Here is a 17,875-nt window from a genome sequence, read left to right on the forward strand (position 1 = left end):
AATAAAATAGGTCACCAGAAACATACACCAACATGCTTTATACATCAACATAAGCAAAATGACAAATGTGCTTGGCACCTACACATTTTGTAACTTGTAATTAATGTTACCAAGCCTGAGAAAATATAGAAAATATTTATCCCTGAAAAGAGAATTTCCCAATAAGTTAGTTTATTCAAATTAAGCTTACCCCTTTCCCTGTTTTCCTTTACTTGGCTGAATTTGTATTCACAGACAAGGTATTGCGAGCAATCCCCAGGGTCCCAGTGTCTCAACTTCCTACATGTAAAATGTGTTTCCTTTCTGTTGGGACAAGGGAACTCAGGACTCAGTGATTGGTTTGACCCTGAATTTGATTTCATCTGGATCGTCTAGCTGGTAGTGCCATATACAATATGATAGTGCAGTGAATCTTTTTCACCAATTTCCCTGTTTATTTTTCACAGGGTAAAGTATCTGAGTGGTAGAAAATCTGTAGAGAAGTCAATTCCAGTAATCAAGAATTTTAATAAGAACTCTAAACAACTGTCTATTCAACACAGCCACTTGGGTGTCTAACAGGCATGATAGATTTAACATGTCCAAAAGAGACCTTCCAATTCTCTCCCACCACCCCCATACCACATTTAATAAATGTTTTGCCATTTGTCAAAACCTGGAAAGTTCTCCTCTCCCTACTCTTCCTCAGTTTAGTAACTGGCATCTTCAGCCCCTTAGTCCTCAATCCTGAATTCCAGTAAACATCTCTGGTTCCTCCCTTTTCCCTCTTCATTCACCTCCAATCCCTCAGCAAGCTAATTGACTCTTCTGCGCTATTTCACAAGGCAGCCTTTGCCTCTGCCTCTGACTTTATATCGGATGGCTCTTCCTTGTTCCAGATGCCCCAGCCACACTCACCTTTGGTCTGTTTTTGGAACTTGTTGAGCCCCTTCTTGCCTTAAGGACATTGCACCACTCTTCCCTTGTCTTGAAATGATTGTCATAGTGTCGCATAATTGGCTCCTCCTTGCCATTTAGGTCTCAGCTTGAATTTCACCTCCGCAGAGACTTTCCTGACCACACAATCTAAAATAGCTGGTTCAGTGGCTAATTTTGTTTCGTTTTTATCTTAATAGAGAATGTCTAACACATATTTTGTTTGTTACCTGTAAGTTTCAAAAGAGAGATACTTTTAAGTTTTGTTCAATACTCTGTATCCCATGCCTAGAAGAAGGACTGGTACATAGCAGATGTTCAATGAGTGAGTTACTCAATGCATGACAATAACATTCTGGAATCTATGATCCAAGTGAATTACAGCTTTTAATCTATACTTCACAACCCACTAAATCTTTCTGCCTTCCTTTGCCCCTCTTGACTATTTTGCTTTATCATCTCTCCTTTTCCCTTTGTATTTCTCACTCCATCTGCATTTCACTTTTATCTTTGTGCAGCTTCTTTCCCCCTCTAACCTTTTTCTTCTGTCACTCCCCCCAACTGAACATAAAATGGGCCTGGGAGATCTTTTAAAAATATTTGTTTCACTCATTGAATAAATCTTAATTTCCCTGTCCTTAATTTAAAAAGCAGATGAGCTGAATGTTTTATATTTTTCTAAGAAAAATAGATATAAATTAATTTTTAAAAATTATTTCAATATGTCAGTGACCTCAGAGAGGTGGGGAAAATCTTCCCCGTGTCTGCTCCTGCTTCAGTGTTCAAATAACTTTTGAACATCTGTAAATCTGGAGCTTAAATGGAAGAGTCATTCCCAGAGAAGGAGAGGAACTTGCTGTCATGTGCATTGCAAGAAATCCAGAAATCCAGAAAAAGCACCTGGTGTCCTCTTCCTGGGGCTGACTATTCAGGAGCCACCTAAGTCTACTTAGGTAGGATGACTCTGATGACCCCAACCACACATTGTCACACTCCCTGTGACCCAATGCCAAACACCACACCGAATACGAAGGCTCTTTGGTTTTACCACATGTGCTACAGTTTTGATGACTTGTCATCAACATGTTGCTGATTCTTCTAGTTTGAAAATGACCTAATCAGGAAAAGTGCGTATCTTGGGTTGTTTTGTCTGGTTATGGAGTTCTGAGAAAATAATGTCTGCAGAAATGAGAAACTACTTGAATGAGACTATGTTTTGAGGTTTTAAGAGTTAGTTCAAGAGAACAAAGAAGTAAAATTGAGATAAAAAGTGGCCTGCTATAGGGTTGCTTGGGTGGCTTAGTTGGTTGAGCATCTGACTCTTGGTTTTGGCTCAGGTCGTGATCTCAGGATCATGGGATCCAGCCCCGTGTCGGGCTCTGCACTCAGTGGGGTCGGTGGGGTCTGCTCAGGATTCTCTCTCTCCCTCTGCCCTTCCTCGCCCCTCTTTCCCTCTCTAAAAAAAAAAAAAAAAAAAAAAAAAAAAAGGATTGCTATAAGGCTTATGCTGATAGACTGTTTTTTTGTTTCTAAAGATTTCATTTATTTATTTTTCAGAGAGAGAGAGAGAGAGAGACAGAGCACAAGCAGGAGGGGGAAGGCAGGCAGAGGGAGAAGCAGGCTCCCTGCCGAGCAGGGAGCCCAGTGCAGGACTCTATCCCAGGACTCTAGGATCATGACCTGAGCCAAAGGCAGACACTTAATTGACTGAGCCACCCAGGCATCCCGAACTTATGCTGATAGACTGTTAATCACCTATAACAAGATGAATAACCTCATCTTTGGTGGATCATGATTAAACCCAATGGGTTAAGAAAAAACAGCTGGAAGATGATTGTGGGGGCATTATTTATTTTCTCTTCTTGATAGTTCTTTCCAAGTAGTAAAAGAAATCTCTTCTCATAACACTTCTTACTCCCTCTAAGACCCCCTTTAACTAATTGCACCAAAGGAAACTTGGAAATGATTAAAAGGCAATGCTTGATTAGTACTGCTATGTCCTTCTTTCCCTTGGGCATGAGTTTCCCACAGCTGTGGGCTCTGATCCTGAAGAGGGTGAGAGCTACCCTCATTGGGTTATACTGTGACTGGGTGGGTAGTCTGCTTGATTCAGAGATTCAGGTAGAAAAGCGATTGGAACCTCCGTATTAGACTTAATCATGAATAAAGTTTATATCTTTCTCAAAAAAATAAAAAGTGGATTCCTATAGAGCCGGGATGGCATGGTCACATCTGATGTGAGTGTGTGTGTGTGTGTGTGAGAGAGAGAGAGAGAGAGAGAAAGGGCAACCATCAAATTAAACGAAATAATTTCTTTGGTTACAGTTTCAAAATACAACAATAATATTAGAATATGATCCACCAAACTCAATGCTTTTTTTTTTCTATTTATGAAGCAGTAAGAGGGCTTGAAAACTATTTAACATTCATTGTATTTTCAAATTCCTCATTAAAATGTGTAACGTCTAGGAATATTAGGAGTGACTAAGCAGATTAAAATATTAGCATTGAAATTGTTAATATAAATCAATTTTGTTTAATGAAGAATATATTTCAGTTAAAGGGGAGGCTTTATTATGAATGTTGATAGCTCTCCACTTCAGACGCATATGTGAATTCTAAGATGTTTTGACAATTTAAAAAAGTTTTGACATGTAGCAACTGAGAAAAGTTGTTTATTTATCTGAGATAGGAGAAAGAAAATTCCTCAAGTGGTTTCCATTCTTTCATGCCAATCAGGCTGTTCACATTTGAACAGCACGGGTCTTGGGAGAGGAGGGGAAAGAAGGAGAAAAGACATGGCAAGAAAAGAAAATATTTAAAAATTTGGGTGGTGCACCAAGGATAAAAACATGAGAATATGTTTGCTTCCACCCAGACTGTCACAAATCTGGAAAGTAAAGTTGAGGCCCCATTAAGAATTTGGCCCGAGATGTAATGTCATCTAACACTTGCAGATGACACGTAACACAGATTTTAGCTGTACAGCTGTGAAGACACCTGCCAGGGCCCTCCAACTCCTCAGATTTCTTGCCTCTGCGTTATTGAAAGATCTGATCTGATTTCCATGAAGGTATTTCTCCCTGTAAATTTAGGATATGGTGACTGCAAAAGTATGATTTGAGTCTCATGTGCCTTCATTTTGATACCCCTTTTGTTAGAGTACATTGCTAAGCACACTCGTTCAGATATTTGAAACATAAAGCCACTCACAATCATTTCTAATTGTCTACATAGTTCACTAGCGTCTTCATTTCTGGTTATTAGATGATCAGAATACCTGCCTTTCCATTGAGAGGACCTGTGATATATCCTTCATGAACGTGGCTTTCCTTCAAAGCAAGGGAATTCTCTCGGCAGTTCCTGACTTTACAGTGGAGGAAAAGGTCTCAGTTGCTGGAAGTTTCCACTTATGACCCAGCTAAGGATTCCTTCTCAAGCAGGCATCCCACACAGATTTAGAAGAGCTCTCTGAAGGCAGGAACACTCCAAACCAAAGCTCTGTTGCGAAGGTCGGGGGAATCATTCCTTCATTCTACTCTGTGCAAGGCAGTCCACGTTCCAACCATGGGGCATATATCAGAGAATAAAACAGGCAGGAATTCATTCCCACAAGGAGCTGATTTTCTAGTCAGGAGGAGACACCACAAATAAAATAAATAAGAAAAGTACATAACATGTTAGTATAAAGAGCTAAACAGAAAAAAGAACAAAGAAATACATAATGTATCAGGGAGGGGAGAAGGCTAAAATTTACTTAGAGGGGCTAAGGGAGGCCTCCCTGAAAAGTACCGACTGTAGAGGATCCTGGGGTGTGTCCCCCAGATTCTCCCTCATGCCTAAGGCACATGCTCCCCCAGCTTCAGGAAGAGCTTGTGGCTGGCAGCTCTCAGCTGAGTCACTCTCATGGAATAGCCTTCAGAAGGATAGTCTTGAGGCCAAGGTCATACCTGGGGGTAGCCTGCATTCAGTGACTGGTGAACAAATTGTTGTAAAATCCAAGCCCCGGGGGCTTGGGTGGCTCAGTCATTAAGCGTGTGCCTTCGGCTCAGGTCATGATCCTGGGGTCTTGGGATTGAACCCCGCATTGGGCTCCCTGCTTGGCGGGAAGCCGGCTTCTCTCTCTCCCACTCCCCCTGCTTGTATTTCCTCTCTCTCTCTCTGTCAAATAAATAAATAAAATCTTTTAAAAAAATAAAATAAATAAAATAAAACCCAAGCCCCTTTGTCTCAAGATAGTGTCCTGAAGGCCATCCCAGCACCAGAGCTCCGATGAAATAGACTGAGGCCTTTGGTATGATTTCATCACAGTTCAACTCTTTCCTCTGCATAGGAACTGAGATCACAGCTTTATTATAAGAATTTCAGGCCTAATCCGTCATTGTGACCTGTTACCAGAAAATGTTCTAATTGGCAAAGGTGTTTATTTGATGGAAAGTGATTTCAAGATGTGCTGTTTTATATGCCCCTTTATCTTTTTTGCCTAGATGATTGTATTCTGAGTTCTGCTAAGCAATCACAGAACACATGGGTCAAGATCATTTCAATTAATGTTCTGTTAAAAATGGGTTTAATTTGTACATTTGAATCCATTCTATTCCATAGATGGTTTCTTTCTTTGTCCCCAAGCCCTACCCTGCAGCACAAACCCTGACCCTGTATTTCAAGGGTCACACACATAAATGACTGAAAGGAGCTGACAGGTCACAGAAACGTGCCGAGCAGGTTCTACGGTGGGGAGCGGTGCAGACTGTGGTGCACGCCCGGTCTAAAAGGGAAAGCCAACACGCAGCGCCGTCTGATCTGTTACCGAGTTGTAATGATAACCCGATGTTGCCAGATCCTCCAATTTTTATCTGGACAAGCCTGAAATTTTAACATTTTAGTGTAAAATCTCTGAAATTTAGAATGTTGGTAACCAAATCAAAAGTCTAAAAAACACCGTGCATGACAAACCACATCTGTAGTTCATAGTCAGCTGCGAAGCTTTGCATTTAGGCTTCTGACATCGATAGGAGATTTAAAGAAGATCACATCTTCATGCAATTATAATTTGGAACCTGATCTGGCTACTTTTTGTGGAGCCCTGCACATAAAATATCACTTCTTCTTTGTGCATGTATGTTTGCCCCACTAGAGAGCAAGTGCCTTTGAAGAGAAGAATCAGGTTGTCTTCATCTTGGTGTCCCTCAAGTACCTACCCCGAAGCTTTCATGTGGGAGGCACATATATATGCTTGTTTGATAAATACCACAGAGTTGTCATCCACTGGTCCCGTTTTAAGCATTTCGGGTTACGATATTATGGCAAAAACAAAGTAAATTGAGTATAAAAATCAGTTTTTGTGGGACAGTGATTTCATTAAGTTGGTGCCAAAGGACTTCTTAGTAAAACACTCTTATTCTATAGAATCTTACTCTGTTAAAACTGTAGATCAGAACTGGTTTTCTACTACTGTTTCCTAAAATAAGGTTGGTTACACTTTGGTAATATAAATGTCTCATTTATAGAATAAATAAACTATACACGTTGAAAAGATGTTTTCACTCAATAACGATTGTGCAAATTAAAATGATAATAATGCAAGTATTTTTTACTTATCAAATTAACAAAAGTTTAAGAGTTTGATGATTCTGAGTATTGGCCACTGTTTGGGCAAACAGGTGGTCACGCATTGTTTCAAGGAATATAAATTGCTACAAATTTTTTACATTGTAATTTGACAATAATAAAAATACACATACCCTTTGATCTGCAACTGTAACTTTAGGAACTTGTGATACAGAATGATGGCTGTTAGTGTTCTGAGATGTCCATGCATGGATGCAGCATCTTTTGTAACAGCAAAATATGAAGACAAGCTGCATGTCTGTCTGTGGCAGATTGTTTAGGTTACACTGTAATTCCGTTATTATATAAATAATATAGATCTATCTGAATGTGACAGCACAAAGAGATGTCCACAATATAGTGAATGACCAAAAATGTTCAACTTTTGTAAAATTATAAAACATGTTTTTATAGACATATATATTTGAAAGACTTTGAAAGCATAGGAAATGTCCAGAAAGATAAACATCATAACACTGGCAAACTGGAAAATGACATAGGGGAGGAGGAATTTTTTATCTTATGCTCTTCTATATTTTTATTATTTTTGACAACAAAGGCTCTGATTTTTCCCTGTATGGTCCTAGTGAAAGTGTTGTTTTATGAAACTACTCTTAGCATATAAACTCATACTCCATTATAACTATCATGTTAAAGACATACAGTTGTGTTTTTTTTTCATTAAAAGGCTCAAAAGATTTCAGAGCTCAACATGGGCATAGTTTGTTACTAGACACCTCATCTGAAATGATTTGCTTTGATGCAGTTGATATGGGACATATAGTAATACCTAGTGCCAACTCCATCCTTATTTGAGTTACATAGAGGCTTCTAGCCCAGGCGTGGGAAAAGCCCCATGTTTGAGGTACAAGACCTAGCTTGGTTATACAGCTGACCGCTGAACAACATGGGTTTGAACTGTGTGGGTCCACTTATATGTGTTCTTTTTTCGATAAATACAGTAAGTGTATTCGTGAGTGAATTTTTTCTTCCTTATGATTTTCTTAATAACATTTCCTTTTCTCTAGCTTACTGTGTTGTAAGAATACAGTATATAATACATTTAACATACAAAATCTGTGTCAATTGACTGTTTATGTTATTGATAAGGCTTCTAGTCAACAGTAGGTTATTAGTAGTTAAATTCTGGGTGTGTCAAAATTTATATGCAGATTTTTGACTGCACAGGGGTGAGTGCCCCTAACCACATGTTGAATAACCCACGTTGTTCAAGGGTCAACTGTGCAAGATTTGGCTAATGCATTTTAGAATATGGTTCATTATTGTATGAATTCATCTCTACTGTGGATTAAGTTAGTACTCCTCAAACCTCACTATATGCAATAAAAGCCAGATGAGCTCCAAGTCATGCATATTAACATTGAAATGTTTTATAAAGGACCCTAAGCACTGGTGTTAGGAGATCCTTAGTTTCTCAACAAAACTTTTGAGGGATTGGTACCATTTTTTATTCATTTTACAAGTGAAAAAAACTGTGTGCTACTTAAGGCTACACAAGGAGTAGTTAATAGAGTTAGGGTTTGAACCTGATATTTAGGGGAGCAATGTGGTCCAGCAGAAAAGCCGAGGCTTCCAATGAAAAGTAATAAAAAATCTGCTTGATCACACAATAAACCATGTAACTAAGGAAGTGCCACGTTGGCTTTAAGAGTCAGAAGATCAGGTAACAAAATGTTGCTATATTCGTACCTCTTCATTCTGTTAAGTGTGAACTGGTCAGGTAATAAACACTGTACTTTCGGGACAAGCCCAAGAATAACAAATTTAACAGCAGTGGAATTTACCGATGCCCTCTGCCACTAAGGCAGTCAGAACCCAGGAACATATGCAGAGATGATAAATTCATGAGTGTGTCTGGTGGAAGAGCTGAAACAGATGTGCAGAGCGAGGGACATCAAAGTTAAAACAATTACCGTCTCAACAAATGGGTAGTTCTCCCAGATACAAGCTTAGCATTTTTAAAAGACCTGGGCATTCTTTATATCATACAGGCAAATCCGAGGTGGTACATTCGGCTGTGAAGCATATGTAAATCATTAAAACAAAGTAAAACAAAGCAAAACAAAGCGGAGTGGCCATTAGTTGCTTTAAAAGATACTTCCATTCAGCGGCAAATGTCAGGGCATGCATTCAAATCATCTGGGGAACAGCCTTTTTTTTTTCCCCTCCTCCCCTCTACCGCCCTCTCCCAGAGGCTTCCCTAACGTGTATACATTTGCAAGGTTGAGAGTTGGGGCCAGAAGGGAGACCAGCCATCTTCTACTGCCGGGTGATGTTGACCATGGGGAAAACAGCGAGTGCTGCAGACACAGCCAGGCCTAGGGCGAGATGTGGCTGGATGCACAGCCCGAGTTTTCTCTGGTCCATGGACCTGAAGTCCTCATAGTTGGATGTTTCATTCAGATGCTGGGGATTTCAAATGGTTTAAAAAGAACAATCATTCAATGTGCTCTTTTGCCTATGTTACATGTAAAGGAATTTGAAAAGATTTTTCCATTAAGTGATGATTATGTGTTTTATTCCAAGCTTATTATAATAGGTAAGATCAAGATTTAGTAAATTAACAAGTAAATGAACCATGCTCTTTTTGACTTTATGTATAGGTATTTATAAATGGAATAGAAATGGGCCAAAAACATAATTTTTAAAACTATATTTCATTTTCACTTACCTGCAGCTTCACTGTCTTGTCTTAAAAACATCAATAACTGGAAAGACTTGCACCTGTGGATATTTCAAGGGGGTGCTTTGCCTGCAAATGGTATTTATTTGGTATTTCAGTAGCTTTTAAGTTTTAGTGCTCCTGTTTAACAGTCTTTAAAAAAATGTAAACTACTTGTCTGTATTTCCGACAAATCATAAATTGCCTAGATGGAAAAATAGCATTATAATGAATTAATGGCTGATGACCATTCAGTATCAGATCTGAAGATTCTGCTTTTTCACTGTGTGCCCCTAGTGAAAATGCTGTTTTATGAAAATGATACCTGAGCATGCAAACTCATACTCCATTATGACTTTCATGTCACAGTCACACAGTTTACTGGTTCAAAAAAAAAAAAAAAAAAGTGTTGCTATGCTCTGCGCTACTGGAATTGAATTAAATTATTAAACACAAGCTGCCAAAGAAAAAATAGTGCCGCTGAATATTTTTGTGGATTTGTTGGTGAGCCTGTGTGTTCTTTAGAGTTTAGCTGCAATTATAGGAATTCTCCACAAGGGATGAGTGCCCTTTAAGTGGCTGCCTCCAAGAATAGAGAAGATGCTGTGTAGCAAGGGGAATAAATAAGATGTATTTGAGTCTTTTTTCTAAAAATAGATATACATCTTATTTCGTGTGTATATTTAGAAATTATTCTTTTAGGGATGCCTGGGTGGCTCAGTTGGTTAAGCGTCTGCCTTCGGCTCAGGTCATGATCCCAGGGTGCTGGGATCGAGTCCCACATCAGGCTCCTTGCTCAGCGGGGACCCTGCTTCTGCCTTTGCTTGCCACTACCCCCCTGCTTGTGCCCTCTCTCTCTCTCTCTGACAAATAAATAAATAAAATCTTTAAAAAAAAAAAAGAAAGAAATTATTCTTTTAATTTCTAGGATTCTGGGAGTATATAGTAAAGTGTTTTTGGTGGCCATATGGAATAAAACTACAGCGGCAGAGTTGCTTGACCTGGTCATGTATTGAATGGAAGCAATCACTAGTTTGCCAGTTACACTTATCTTGCCAGTGCTTTCTTATATCTGACAAATTCCAAGTGTGAATCATCCATGTGGGAATAGACCAGCATACTATAGCTGTGCTCCCTACTTTCCCCTTTTATGTATGCCTTACAAATAAGCCAAGATATTTAATACATTGATTAAAAGGCATACGGAATTTTGTTGAGATCATGGACAAATAGAAGAGTGAAATGAGAATCTCTACCCCCACCCACCATTGTTCTGAATTTGAAATATTTTGTCCAAAGCAGGCTGTGTAGAGTTCTGAGGGACCAACCCAGGATACAAATTTAACGTGCACTTTAAATTTTGGTTGTTCTATCTTTCAAGCTGAATTTAAATCTCATTAATTTTTAGTGAGAGCACAATAGTTAAATATCTTGCAGATGTAGCTTGTGTATTTAAAATTCCTTAGAAGTTTTCCATTTAAGGTTTTTACTGCATTAGTTTGATCTACTGTGCATGACGATATGGCATGTGCATTTCTCTCAGGATGTGCAATTTGATTTCATACTGTGGAAAAATCCAGAGCGTAAAATATTAGCATGAACAGTGTCAAGTATCGATGCTAATTCTTTTATTACTGTGACATTATTTAAGGACAGCAATCATTCAACTATTTTAAGTGATAGATATTAGAGATTGAAAAATAGCTATGTGATCAGCTAAGATACATCCTTGGAGAGATGAAAGTTCCAGAAAGTTCTAGAAAGATGATAGAGATAGATATACATCCAATCATAGATTTCTTCTGCTTGTGCAAGATTACAGAGAATGCAGCTGTTGAATAAAATCAGAATATAACATTTAAAATTGTTGCATGTGTGTTACAAAACAAGTTTGTTCACTTTGGGGATCATAGGCTAAAGGCATTTATTTCCAAAGAAGGATAGATACCTTCATTCCTTAGCAGACATATATATTTTAGCACAAATGATGTTGCCTTGTAAGATGACCAAAAAAAAAAAAAAAAAAAAAATCCAATATACACTTCGGAGACTTCTAAGGAATTAGAAAGGTAAAGTCTTCTGTTAAAATGAAAATTATTTAAAAAGAAAATATTCTGATTTACATTGCCTATTTTTAGAAGTTGTGTTAAGTATAAACTTTCTAGAGAAAATTTAGTTGGAATAGAAGAAAATTCCATACAATTGGTTTTCTCTTGGATTCAAATTTCTTACCCTGATTTTAGGAATAGGACCACAGGTCTTTTCTCCAAGTACTTTGTGGAAAAGCTAGAATATATTCAGTGGAGGGATGCAGTAATAATATTTTACTTTATTATCATACTTTTGCAGTTGACAGAGCACAATGACCTATATTATTTATATTCCTAAGATACGTTCAGGACAAAAATATTAATCACAATGTAAAATTCTAGAAATGCCAATTCATTCATTAAGCAAATGCTTTTTGAGAATAAAAACTAAGTACATAAAAGAGTTAGATGAGTTAGATGTTGGAGATGAAAGCACATCAGGTTGGTGAGGAGAGGAAAATTACGATATAATATCATAGGTCTACAAGGGGATCACTTACAAAAAGTGTCAGGACAACCAATCTGCTTGGGAGAAGTTGGCGCATGCAAGGAGGCTTCAGGCAGGAGGCTGATAGTGAAGGACTAGGGAGCATTGGTTAGTATACCAGTGAGGATAGGGCAGGCTAGACAGGGAAGCTGAAGGGCAGAGCTCTGAGCAAAGGTGGCATGCTGGGGACTACACAAAGTTTACTGTGGTCAGGAGCACAGAGTTTGATGTAAGGAGAGACTGGCTCAAGCTGAGATCAAATCATGCAAAATCTTGTACACTCTGCAAGGAGATTAGATTAAATCCAATAGGTTAAGAGAGAGCTTTGAATTTTGAGCAAAGGAGTAACATGCTCAGATCTGAATGTATCATTTTGTCACCTGTTTGGAGAATGGACGGGAAGAAAACATCTTGAATAACTCTTGTGTTCTGGCTCAGGTTGATTCTGGTGCCATTCCCTGATCTTGGGATTTCAGGAGGGAAGCGGGTTAGAAGGGTGGAGGTGGGGACAGTAAGGGAGACAGTGAGGTCTATTTGAATATGCTGAGGGGCACCTGGGTGGCTCAGTCAGTTAAGCCTCCGACTTATGATTTCTTGATTTTGGCTCAGGTCATGATCTCAGGGTCAGATTCAGGCTTCCCACTCATCGGGGAGTCTACTTGAGATTCTTTCCCTCTTCCCCTCCCCTCACTTGTGTGCTCGCTCTCTTTCTTTCTCTCTCTCTCTCTCAAATAAATAAATCTTTTAAAAAAAAAAAGAATATGTTGCGATTGGCAGGAGCAAGAAAGATCAGGCTTCTAGTAGGCAATTATATATCCTGGTCAGGATTCAGTATGGAGCTAGAAGGAAATGCTAATAAATATTAATGGGCAAGTCACGAAAATGACCATAACTGAAGTTGTAGGCCAGTACGACATCTCAACCATTTTGAGCAAGGAATCCCAACCATGAGGAGAGAAGCAGTGCAGTGTGGGTGTTGAGACTAGAGCTGATTGCCTGGGGTTAGATCCTGGTTTTCCTGCTTATGACCCAAGGCACTTCTATGACCCTGGGCAGATTAGTTTCTGTGCCTCAGTTTCTCCCACTGTGAAACATAGATAAGAAAAGTACTGACCTCAAAGGTTGTTGTGAGGACTAACTGAGTTTCAGTAATGTTTATCTTTTATTCACATGTAAAGTATTTGGGACTTAGAAGTTGCTATTGTTATCATTAATAATTATCTTTATTATTCTTCTCCTAAGCCCTCACACTGTAATCTCCACGGTTCATTGGGTTGCAGTGTGATGGTTTAATTTTGTTCTAGATGGACCTGAGGGATCTGTTAAGAAATGGTCAGCCATGGTGCCAGAGGTCCCAGGAGAAAGTAGAATATTCTTGTCTTCAACTCAAAACTGTGTCATCTGCTTTTAAGAACAGGGGCCAGCAGCCAGCTCAGCTTGAGGGAAGCTTGTAGTTGGCCTCGGGAATGTAGAATCAGCTTGGTGGAGCCCTCCTGCTTTGAAGGACTGGAGTTGCCTGGTGGAAGAGAAAATGGGGGAGATGAGGGTGACTTGTAGACTCATGACTAGCTGTTCCAACTGGCAGCCGGATGAATAGGCCAAAAACCAATATTTACTAAAAGCTTGCTATGTACCAGGCCCAATTTAAGCACTTTGCATGTATAATTTCATTTAATTTAGACCATAGTATAGTCTTAATAATAAATTATTGCTGTGATTTTCTTTTTTTTTTTTTTAAGATTTTATTTATTTATTTGACAGAGAGAGAGACAGTGAGAGAGGGAACACAAGCAGGGGGAGTGGGAGAGGGAGAAGCAGGCTTCCCGCGTAGCAGGGAGCCCGATGCGGGGCTCGATCCCAGGACCCTGGGATCATGACCTGAGCCGAAGGCAGACGCTTAACGACTGAGCCACCCAGGCGCCCCTATTGCTGTGATTTTCAATTGATGTCTTCAGTTATTTTTTTTATACTTTACATCTTGTTTACATAATATATCTTGTATTTCTTAATTCATATACTTTCCATGAGTTTATTCCTAGAGTTGAATGACCAGAGATCAGGGAGCTTATGTTATCTTTCAGAACTTGATAGAATGTGATGCTTGTTGATTTGATCTGATAGGATCAGGGCTGCCATGTTGCACAACTTCGGAGGGTATCAGTTCAACTGGTGGTCTATGTGTATAGTGCCCCCCGAAGTTGTGTTGTGCATGGATGGGGTGGTCATACACATTGGCCCTGGATAGGAGGCAGCAGGATCCATCACTGAACTGAAAAGCAATCTTACCCAAGGACTGGTGACTTCTTTGCCTATTGGTCTGTTTTCCTCTGATAGACTCTGAATTCTTGGCAAGCAGGGTCCACGTGGTGCTGGCCCTGCCCTATCTTGCATAGCACTAAACACACAGGATTTTGCAGCAAAAATATTTGCAAATGATATTTGTTTGAGAATAGGGCAAGGGGGGGCTGAGGCAAGGTAGTTTGGCCAGCCCATCTGTACTCTTGCCTTCTTGTGCTCCAAATAGTAGAACAAATGGCTTTCTTGACCTACAGAGTGAAAGAAATAACATTAAACACATTTAAGAGAAGGTGGATAGAAAATGAACTTCATGGACGTTACAACTCATCTGCCCTTCAGGTATTACAGATAAGGCTAGGCAGGCCAGAGAGGTTAAATGATTTGCCCAAGGTTACACAGCTCCCTGGCAATGGAGCTTGGTCTAGCTCATAGGTCTCTGACTCCCAGTCCAATGCTTTTTCCATTATACACTGTCAGAAAGAATGTCATGTAATGATTTCTTTTCAAGAAAAGGAAATCCCGCATTAGGATTTACAGATTGCTTCTAAATAAATAGATTTTAAATTTCTGAAATTAACCTATTGTCTATTTAACAAAAGCCCTCCTAACACCTACTGACTAGTGTGTCTCTAACCATGTATCTACAAATGGATATATATTTCTAAGCCTTTGTATTTCCGATCAAAAGTTACCCCTGCACGTAATGCTGAACTAATTTAGAACATTTGCCTTTGTTGAAACAAAAGCAATTCGTTTCATTCACATCAATAATATGTAATTGTATGTGTAGTGAGCCGTGTTCGCCCGGGCTAATGAATATTCAACCAGTAGTGAGAGAAGGGCGCCCCTGGAATGATCACGAGGGTCCCTTTCTGATTTAGCATCGCACCCGAGAGTCCGGCAGGACAACACAGCTTTCTCTTCCCAGTTCGATAGCGGGGCCCCGAGGCTCCGCCCACCCTGACGCAGAGGCCCGCCTGTCTGATTTGGGGGCTCTGGCAAAAAGCCTGAGCCCATTGATTACAGATCGCTGTTAATAAAGAGCATTTGTAATGCAGCAGTGGCGAGGCGGTCTCCGCACGCCGGTTCATGATGGCCCTTCAGGCTCCACAATTAAGTCGTCCAGCAGGCATGCCCCCTGTTGCAGCTGCTCTGTCAATCTCATTTTGAAGCACAAATGATCTTAGACCCAGTGTTTGACATGGGGTTTTAACACCAAAGAAGGCAATTCTGCAACTTCAAATGAGCCTAATTGGCTGAGCGCTCGGGCGTTCACTCAAGCTGCTTCAGTCCATCAGAGAGAGATTTCCCGCTAATTGAACTGCTCAGAAGGAAAAGGACCACGAGGAACCACAAGGTGCGGAACCACTGGAGAGAGCGGCGTATCTTTTTTTTCATGATAGCAAACCTAAAGATACATTCCTCCTTCTTAATCAGCCACCTGTCAACATAAAAAAGGTAGTTATCGCTGCAGATGCTCACAGAGTTATGAACTAAAATTGAGTTGTTGCTGTCAGGGGTATAAATGTACATGTGCTGCTGATAAAGGACATTGCAAAACATTTGGTCTGTACAGCATTTTTCTGCATCAATCTGAAGGCTGCCCGAAATAAAAACATGTAAATCCAGACTGCGTAGAGAAGACCGGGGAAACTAATTAGAGGTGCCTTAGTTGGGGTCAGTGTGTATTCAACCAACACCTTCCTGTACCTGTTCTTCCTCTGTTAGTTGAGGATCAGATGAGAAGAAATGTGTGATTGTGTGTATCTGTGTCTATAGCCATATTTATATCCTGATCTATGTGGCTGATAGATCTATGCCCATATCCACATCCATATCTGTATATCTGCTATTTCTTATGCAACCCAGAGTAAATAATATTCTGTGGATAATAACAGCCTATATAGCAATATTGAAAGAGTATTTAATTTTGAAATTGTGAAATTGATACAGTAATGTATCAGGCAGGACCTTGGAACTAGGAGAATTGATCTGATGTGAGGTTTTCTAAGCCAAAACATTGCTTAAAAAGTATTACTTAATAACTCTGTTTTTGGTGTCAGATTCTCCGCATATGTATCTAATTTACACAAATGTGGTTTTACAAGACATGGTGGTTGAAAAATAATTAGGGGGAGGGATAAAGAAATGAGAAGATACATAAAAAGATTTAGGACTGGCTTAATTTTTTCAGCTATATTGTTGCAGATTTGGAGAGGATCTAGAAAAAATTCCACTACATATTTTAAGATACACAGGGGTTGGCAAGTGAAATGTGCTCGGTTTCAGTTACTTTTCAGTCTGGGAGTCCGTGGTGTGCATTTTATGGTGCCCAAGTCTAGGGGCTCATAGCAGTAGCTGTGCTCAGGTGGCGGAATTTTAAGTCTTCAGAGTTGTCCATCCGAGTTCTTCCTCGGCCTGCCTGTGAGTCTGGATAAACCATTCACCTTTCCTCGGCCTCACTTTTCTCCTCTTACAAAGTAGCACGACTGAGTATGATCCACTGGCAACATCATCCTGAGGATGCCTGATGAAAAGGACAAACCACTTTTTTCACAAGTTTAGTCTCTTTTTGCGGGAGGACGTATATAATTTTGTGCCCTGTGTCATGGTCAATTTCTATTCAAAACTCCAAAGAAATCAGATCCTCAATTCTCCACTTGAGGCAGATTTAGCAAAGAATCCTGGTCAGAATCGCCCTACTGAAATGAGTCAGTTTGGGAATCAGCATCTGCTTGCTGGGTGTTCTGGGCCAATGTAGAGAGATGTTGCTGCTTTTTCCCAGGCAAGGGCTTGAGGCAGGGTGACTCTTTATAGGCTAAGCTGGCAGTAAAAAATTAACTTGTCTTATACTTAGTTTTTATTTTTAGTAAGGTAATAAATGCACATGGTTAACAGAGCAGAAGATAGCACTAAGAAGCTCCTATTAATAGTTGCAGCTCCTACCCCACCCCACCCTGCCCTAATTCCTGTTTTCGGGAGGAAACCACTTGCTCTTCTTAGAGCTTCTTTGGGTACAGTTACCTTCAATTTTTAAGTAACATGCTATTTCTCTAATATTTCTTGTTTGTCAATTTTAAGCACAATCTATTATTAATTTCGTATTAATGTAGTATGAGGAACTCTCCTATACCTCTCCTAAGTTCCCCGTCCCAACCCTCCATACTACTAGTATATAGACATTTTTAGTTAAATCAATAATGCATATTGTGATAATATGCAAGTTCACCCATATCATGTGATACAATTATTTTTGCTCTCCTGAACACTTTTTTTTTAAAAGACTTTATTTATTTATTTGACACAGAGAGAGAGAGCCCAAGCAGGGGGAGTGGCAGGCAGAGGGAGAGGGAGAAGCAGGCTCCCCGCCGAGCAGGGAGCCCCATATGGGGCTTGATCCCTGGGCCCTGGGATCATGACCTGAGCTGAAGGCAGACGCTTAACGACTGAGCCACCCAGGTGCTCACTTGAACACTCTTTTTTAACTTGGAATCTAGATTTTCCTGATTCTTCCATTTATTTATTTGTTTTTCATAGTTCACCCAAAGTGTGCAATTTAATGGTTTTTAGCAGATTTATCGAGTTTCACAATTATCATCACCCTCACCTAATTTTATAACACTTTCATCACCCCCAAAAGAAAGCTAAAACTCATTTAACAGTTGCTGTCCGTTCTCCCCTCCCACCCTGTCCAGCTGTAGGCAAACACTAATCTGTATCGTATCCCTATACATTTACCTATTCTGGACATTTCATGTAGATGGAATCATATGATATGTGGCCTTTTGAATC

Source organism: Halichoerus grypus, chromosome 9 (assembly GCF_964656455.1).
Source record: "Halichoerus grypus chromosome 9, mHalGry1.hap1.1, whole genome shotgun sequence".
NCBI classification, from domain to species: Eukaryota; Metazoa; Chordata; class Mammalia; order Carnivora; family Phocidae; genus Halichoerus; species Halichoerus grypus.